This window comes from Petromyzon marinus, chromosome 55 (assembly GCF_048934315.1).
Source record: "Petromyzon marinus isolate PM22_M1 ecotype Great Lakes invasive population chromosome 55, UKy_Petmar_22M1.pri1.0, whole genome shotgun sequence".
Taxonomy (NCBI): domain Eukaryota; kingdom Metazoa; phylum Chordata; class Hyperoartia; order Petromyzontiformes; family Petromyzontidae; genus Petromyzon; species Petromyzon marinus.
Genome location: NC_133721.1, coordinates 10,962,609 through 10,971,617, shown reverse-complemented (window position 1 = coordinate 10,971,617; position 9,009 = coordinate 10,962,609).

The window sequence follows — 9,009 nt, the reverse complement described above, 5'->3', positions numbered from 1 at the left end:
ACAATTTATGCATTGTCCTTGAAATTGATTGGTCCACACCCGAGACAGCTTTTCTTAGAGCCCAGTCTCACGTGGTGTTGGACCAGAGATGACGCCTTTTGGTGTCATCAGGACATTGCATACATTATCAATTTATTATTTTATTCTCATTCTACGTGACTTTACCGAAAGAACCAAGGAAGATGAATCCTTGCAGTCACGAAAGCTTTAAATCGAAATTTACGTTATCAGAGTTAATATTCTTGGTTCTTTCGGTAAAGTCACGTAGAAGGGAAATAATAAAAATAAAACATAATTAAATAAAATTCTCACGTTTCGGCCACAACACAAGTAGCCTTCTTCAGGTGAAGGAACAGAACTGTCGGGAAGACAGCGCTCCAATGAACACCGCTAAGCTTGGCAGCGTTTTTTAAGCTGGGTGGGATGGAGCAGAGCGCCTTGACAAAGGAGTTTACATATCAACAGAATAATTTAGCATTGAAGTAGCTGTGTTAATGTGAGAGATTAGCAGGGTGTTAAAGTCAGAAATTAGCATGTAACTGGGAGATTAGCATGATGTTAATGTGAAGAATTAGCATGTAACTGGTCACGGAAGTAGCTATGTTAAAGTCAGAGTTTACATATCAACAGAGGAGTTTAGCATTGAAGTAGCTGTGTTAATGTGATAGATTAGCAGGGTGTTGAAGTCAGACATTAGCATGTAACTGGGAGATTAGCATGATGTTAATGTGAGGAATTAGCATGTAACTGGTCACGGAAGTAGCTATGTTAAAGTCAGAGTTTACATATCAACAGAAGAATTTAGCATTGAAGTAGCTAAGTTAATGTGAGAGATTAGCAGGATGTTAAAGTCGGGAAATTAGCATGCAACTGGGAGATTAGCATGATGTTAGTGTGAGGGAATAGCATGTGACTGGTCACGGAAGTAGCTATGTTAAAGTCAGAGTTTATATATCAACAGAGGCATGTAGTATATTGACGCTAAAGAACTGTAACTACCCAACAATCATACAATAAACCGATGTGAAAGAACTAAATATAAACTACATCAATATAATCAATGTACTCAATATATTCTCCACTAAGCTGAGCTACCAACAATAAGTCATTATACATTACACTTCTACGTCGCAAAGATTATTATATGCCTCCAACTAATCTTTGTATAATAAACTGCCATAGACAGACCCCAACATTGAATTAAACACTGCGTTACTATACATTACCTTAGATTATAATATTAGACTTGTAATATTACACTATGTATTATTTACCAACCCTACTGTATACCACGCAACATTTTTAATCAGAGTTTTTGTTGTTGTTTGTATTTTGACCGCAGGTATTGTGGTTAATGCAAAAATATCCCTTGTAAAAAAAAGGTATCAGTTTTGTTGCCAGATAAAAGGGTAAAAAAACATTAGTTTACAGTAATCTACAGTCACGAAAGGCTTCAAATCAACGTTTACAATCCTAAGCTACGACGTTTCGTCAGGAATTAACAACCAGCTTCGTCAGGCGGACGGCCAGATTTGTGGAGAAGTCCACCCGCCTCGAGTCGTAGGTGAGACGACTCTTTGTGCCACGTTGGTGTGCGGTGCTTTTTTCAGGAATATTTCTGCTGTTGTTTTTTTTTCCCCATGGATTTTCTGTTTGCACAAGTCACACAAAGTCGCTTTAAGATGTTGTGTTTTTTTTATTATAAATAAATAAATGCGCCGTTTAAAGATAAATTTATGCAAACCAACACACCTGAAGACGACCGTTTGAGTTATGGTCGAAACGTCGTGAGAATTTTTTTATTGTTTTATATATATTTTATTATTTTGTTGTTTCCCTTCAACGTGACTTTACAGAAAAAACTAAGATTATGATGTTGTTCTTGTTCGTGTTTTTCTGTTTTGTCTTGTTTGTTGTGGTTGCACCCGATTCAAGAGCCGAATGGCTCACAGGGCTATACCAAAATAAATAAACTGAAACTGGCTGCGGGAGACATTCATGAATCAAAATATTGTTGCTGGACTCATCCGGTAATCGCATATCGCAGCTACGAGTCGATTAGTGTTAATCGACGAATCGTAACGTCCCTCATTTGAAACCAAGCAGGACCCATCGATTCCACAAACCCGCGGGAACCGATGGGGAAAAGGAATCGTGAACCGAATCGGAGTCGAATCGCGAAACCTGCTGAACGAGGGATCGTGTTGAATGACCGCCGCTGGCTACCGGAGTCGTTCTGCAAGAGTCCGCGTCGATTTGCCCCTCTCAGCTTCTGTTTGCTCCCAGGGAAACCGCTTACTTGTGTATAAAGTACCCCTACCAGTCCTATCCCCTATTAGTGTACCCCTACTAGCCCTATCCCCTATTAGTGTACCCCTACTAGCCATATCCCCTATTAGTGTACCCCTACCAACCCTATCCCCTATTAGTGTACCCCTTCCAGCCATATCCCCTATTAGTGTACCGCTACCAGCTCTATCCCCTATTAGTGTGCCCCTACCAGTCATATCCCCTATTAGTGTACCCCTACCAGCCATATCCCCTATTAGTGTACCCCTACCAACCCTATCCCCTATTAGTGTGCCCCTACCAGTCCTATCCCCTATTAGTGTACCCCTACCAGTCATATCCCCTATTAGTGTACCCCTACCAGTCCTATCCCCTATTAGTGTACCCCTACCAGCCCTACCCCCTATTAGTGTACCCCTACCAACCCTATCCCCTATTAGTGTACCCCTACCAGCTCTATCCCCTATTAGTGTACCCCTACTAGCCCTATCCCCTATGAGTGTACCCCTACCAACCCTATCCCCTATTAGTGTACCCCTACCAACCATATCCCCTATTAGTGTACCCCTACCAGTCCTATCCCCTATTAGTGTACCGCTACCAACCCTATCCCCTATTAGTGTACCCCTACCAACCTATCCCCTATTAGTGTACCCCTACCAACACTATCCCCTATTAGTGTACCCCTACCAGCCCTATCCCCTATTAGTGTACCCCTACCAACCCTATCCCCTATTAGTGTACCCCTACCAACCCTATCCCCTATCAGTGTACCCCTACCAACCCTATCCCCTATTAGTGTACCCCATACCAGCCATATCCCCTATTAGTGTACCCCTACCAGCCATATCCCCTATTAGTGTACCCCTACCAACCCTACCCCCTATTAGTGTACCCCTACCAACCCTATCCCCTATTAGTGTACCCCTACCAACCCTACCCCCTATTAGTGTACCCCTACCTACCCTATCCCCTATCAGTGTACCCCTACCAGCTCTATCCCCTATTAGTGTACCCCTACTAGCCCTATCCCCTATTAGTGTACCCCTACCAACCCTATCCCCTATTAGTGTACCCCTACCAACCCTATCCCCTATTAGTGTACCCCTACCAACCCTATCCCCTATTAGTGTACCCCTACCAGCCATATCCCCTATTAGTGTACCCCTACCAACCCTACCCCCTATTAGTGTACCCCTACCTACCCTATCCCCTATCAGTGTACCCCTACCAGCTCTATCCCCTATTAGTGTACCCCTACTAGCCCTATCCCCTATTAGTGTACCCCTACCAACCATATCCCCTATTAGGGAACCCCTACCAACCCTACCCCCTATTAGTGTACCCCTACCTACCCTATCCCCTATCAGTGTACCCCTACCAACCCTATCCCCTATTAGTGTAAAAAATTTCGTCTCCCCCCTCCTCTTTTCAAAAAATAGATGGACTAGTCCTGGGCAAACTGCCAAATCGCTGCGCGTGACGCCAACGTTTTTAAATAAATAAATAAATGTGCCGTTTAAAAATAAATTTATGCAAACCAACACACCTGATGATGACCGTTTGAGTTATGGTCGAAACGTCGTGAGAATTTTTTATTGTTTTATATATATATTTGGTTATTTTGTTGTTTCTCTTCAACGTGACTTTACCGAAAAAACTAAGAATATGAATTACTGCAGTCACGAAAGCTTTAAATCAAAATTTACATCAATATAATCAATGTACTCAATATATTCTCCACTAAGCTGAGCTACTAACAATAAGTCATTATAAATTACACTTCTATGTCGCAAAGATTATTATAATATGCCTCCAACTAATCTTTTTTTAATAATAAACTGCCATAGACAGACCCCAACATTGAATTATACACTGCGTTACTATACATTACCTTAGATTATATTAGACTTGTAATATTACACTATGTATTATTTTACCAACCCTACTGTATACCACGCAACATTTTTAATCAGAGTTTTTTTGTTGTTTGTATTTTGACCGCAGGTATTGTGGTTAATGCAAAAAAAAATATCCCTTGTAAAAAAAAGGTATCAGTTTTGTTGCCAGATAAAAGGGTAAAAAAAACATTATTAGTTTACAGTAATATGCAGTCACGAAAGGCTTCAAATCAACGTTTACAATCCTAAGCTACGACGTTTCGTCAGGAATTAACAACCAGCTTCGTCAGGCGGACGGCCAGATTTGTGGAGAAGTCCACCCGCCTCGAGTCGTAGGTGAGACGACTCTTTGTGCCACGTTGGTGTACGGTGCTTTTTTTCAGGAATATTTCTGCTGTTGTTTTTTTTCCCCCATGGATTTTCTGTTTGCACAAGTCACACAAAGTCGCTTTAAGATGTTGTTCTTGTTTTTCTGTTTTGTCTTTGCTTGTTGTGGTTGCACCCGATTCAAGAGCCGAATGGCTCACAGGGCTATACCAAAATAAATAAACTGAAACTGGCTGCGGGAGAGATTCATGAATCAAAATATTGTTGCTGGACTCATCCGGTAATCGCATATCGCAGCTACGAGTCGATTAGTGTTAATCGACGAATCGTAACGTCCCTCATTTGAAACCAAGCAGGACCCATCGATTCCACAAACCCCCGGGAACCGATGGGGAAAAGGAATCGTGAACCGAATCGGAGTCGAATCGCGAAACCTGCTGAACGAGGGATCGTGTTGAATGACCGCCGCTGGCTACCCGGAGTCGTTCTGCAAGAGTCCGCGTCGATTTGCCCCTCTCAGCTTCTGTTTGTTCCCAGGGAAACCGCTTACTTGTGTATAAAGTACCCCTACCAGTCCTATCCTCTATTAGTGTACCCCTACTAGCCCTATCCCCTATTAGTGTACCCCTACTAGCCATATCCCCTATTAGTGTACCCCTACCAACCCTATCCCCTATTAGTGTACCCCTTCCAGCCATATCCCCTATTAGTGTACCCCTACCAGCTCTATCCCCTATTAGTGTGCCCCTACCAGTCCTATCCCCTATTAGTGTACCCCTACCAGCAATATCCCCTATTAGTGTACCCCTACCAACCCTATCCCCTATTAGTGTGCCCCTACCAGTCCTATCCCCTATTAGTGTACCCCTACCAGTCATATCCCCTATTAGTGTACCCCTACCAGTCCTATCCCCTATTAGTGTACCCCTACCAGCCCTACCCCCTATTAGTGTACCCCTACCAACCCTATCCCCTATTAGTGTACCCCTACCAGCTCTATCCCCTATTAGTGTGCCCCTACCAGTCCTATCCCCTATTAGTGTACCCCTACCAGCCATATCCCCTATTAGTGTACCCCTACCAACCCTATCCCCTATTAGTGTGCCCCTACCAGTCCTATCCCCTATTAGTGTACCCCTACCAGTCATATCCCCTATTAGTGTACCCCTACCAGTCCTATCCCCTATTAGTGTACCCCTACCAGCCCTACCCCCTATTAGTGTACCCCTACCAACCCTATCCCCTATTAGTGTACCCCTACCAGCTCTATCCCCTATTAGTGTACTCCTACTAGCCCTATCCCCTATTAGTGTACCCCTACCAACCCTATCCCCTATTAGTGTACCCCTACCAACCCTATCCCCTATTAGTGTACCCCTACCAGTCCTATCCCATATTAGTGTACCCCTACCAGCCCTATCCCCTATTAGTGTACCCCTACCAACCCTATCCCCTATTAGTGTACCCCTACCAACCCTATCCCCTATCAGTGTACCCCTACCAACCCTATCCCCTATCAGTGTACCCCTACCAACCCTATCCCCTATTAGTGTACCCCTACCAGCCATATCCCCTATTAGTGTACCCCTACCAGCCATATCCCCTATTAGTGTACCCCTACCAACCCTACCCCCTATTAGTGTACCCCTACCAACCCTATCCCCTGTTAGTGTACCCCTACCAACCCTACCCCCTATTAGTGTACCCCTACCTACCCTATCCCCTATCAGTGTACCCCTACCAGCTCTATCCCCTATTAGTGTACCCCTACTAGCCCTATCCCCTATTAGTGTACTCCTACCAACCCTATCCCCTATTAGTGTACCCCTACCAACCCTATCCCCTATTAGTGTACCCCTACCAGTCCTATACCCTATTAGTGTACCCCTACCAAACCTATCCCCTATTAGTGTACCCCTACCAACCCTATCCCCTATTAGTGTACCCCTACCAACACTATCCCCTATTAGTGTACCCCTACCAGCCCTATCCCCTATTAGTGTACCCCTACCAACCCTATCCCCTAATAGTGTACCCCTACCAACCCTATCCCCTGTCAGTGTACCCCTAACAACCCTATCCCCTATTAGTGTACCCCTACCAGCCATATCCCCTATTAGTGTACCCCTACCAGCCATATCCCCTATTAGTGTACCCCTACCAACCCTACCCCCTATTAGTGTACCCCGACCAACCCTATCCCCTATTAGTGTACCCCTACCAACACTATCCCCTATTTGTGTACCCCTACCAGATCTATCCCCTATTAGTGTACCCCTACCAACCATATCCCCTATTAGTGTACCCCTACCAACCCTACCCCCTATTAGTGTACCCCTACCTACCCTATCCCCTATCAGTGTACCCCTACCAGCTCTATCCCCTATTAGTGTACCCCTACTAGCCCTATCCCCTATTAGTGTACCCCTACCAACCCTATCCCCTATTAGTGTACCCCTACCAACCCTATCCCCTATTAGTGTGCCCCTACCAGTCCTATCCCCTATTAGTGTACCCCTACCAGTCATATCCCCTATTAGTGTACCCCTACCAGTCCTATCCCCTATTAGTGTACCCCTACCAGCCCTACCCCCTATTAGTGTACCCCTACCAACCCTATCCCCTATTAGTGTACCCCTACCAGCTCTATCCCCTATTAGTGTACCCCTACTAGCCCTATCCCCTATTAGTGTACCCCTACCAACCCTATCCCCTATTAGTGTACCCCTACCAACCCTATCCCCTATTAGTGTACCCCTACCAGTCCTATCCCATATTAGTGTACCCCTACCAGCCCTATCCCCTATTAGTGTACCCCTACCAACCCTATCCCCTATTAGTGTACCCCTACCAACCCTATCCCCTATCAGTGTACCCCTACCAACCCTATCCCCTATCAGTGTACCCCTACCAACCCTATCCCCTATTAGTGTACCCCTACCAGCCATATCCCCTATTAGTGTACCCCTACCAGCCATATCCCCTATTAGTGTACCCCTACCAACCCTACCCCCTATTAGTGTACCCCTACCAACCCTATCCCCTGTTAGTGTACCCCTACCAACCCTACCCCCTATTAGTGTACCCCTACCTACCCTATCCCCTATCAGTGTACCCCTACCAGCTCTATCCCCTATTAGTGTACCCCTACTAGCCCTATCCCCTATTAGTGTACTCCTACCAACCCTATCCCCTATTAGTGTACCCCTACCAACCCTATCCCCTATTAGTGTACCCCTACCAGTCCTATACCCTATTAGTGTACCCCTACCAAACCTATCCCCTATTAGTGTACCCCTACCAACCCTATCCCCTATTAGTGTACCCCTACCAACACTATCCCCTATTAGTGTACCCCTACCAGCCCTATCCCCTATTAGTGTACCCCTACCAACCCTATCCCCTATTAGTGTACCCCTACCAACCCTATCCCCTGTCAGTGTACCCCTAACAACCCTATCCCCTATTAGTGTACCCCTACCAGCCATATCCCCTATTAGTGTACCCCTACCAGCCATATCCCCTATTAGTGTACCCCTACCAACCCTACCCCCTATTAGTGTACCCCGACCAACCCTATCCCCTATTAGTGTACCCCTACCAACACTATCCCCTATTTGTGTACCCCTACCAGATCTATCCCCTATTAGTGTACCCCTACCAACCATATCCCCTATTAGTGTACCCCTACCAACCCTACCCCCTATTAGTGTACCCCTACCTACCCTATCCCCTATCAGTGTACCCCTACCAGCTCTATCCCCTATTAGTGTACCCCTACTAGCCCTATCCCCTATTAGTGTACCCCTACCAACCCTATCCCCTATTAGTGTACCCCTACCAACCCTATCCCCTATTAGTGTACCCCTACCAGTCCTATCCCCTATTAGTGTACCCCTACCAAACCTATCCCCTATTAGTGTACCCCTACCAACCCTATCCCCTATTAGTGTACCCCTACCAACACTATCCCCTATTAGTGTACCCCTACCAGTCCTATCCCCTATTAGTGTACCCCTACCAGCCCTATCCCCTATTAGTGTACCCCTACCAACCCTATCCCCTATTAGTGTACCCCTACCAACCCTATCCCCTATCAGCGTACCCCTACCAACCCTATCCCCTATTAGTGTACCCCTACCAGCCATATCCCCTATTAGTGTACCCCTACCAGCCATATCCCCTATTAGTGTACCCCTACCAACCCTATCCCCTATTAGTGTACCCCTACCAACCCTATCCCCTATTAGTGTACCCCTACCAACCCTATCCCCTATTAGTGTACCCCTACCAGCTCTATCCCCTATTAGTGTACCCCTACCAACCATATCCCCTATTAGGGAACCCCTACCAACCCTACCCCCTATTAGTGTACCCCTACCTACCCTATCCCCTATCAGTGTACCCCTACCAACCCTATCCCCTATTAGTGTAAAAAATTTCGTCTCCCCCCTCCTCTTTTCAAAAAATAGATGGACTAGTCCTGGGCAAA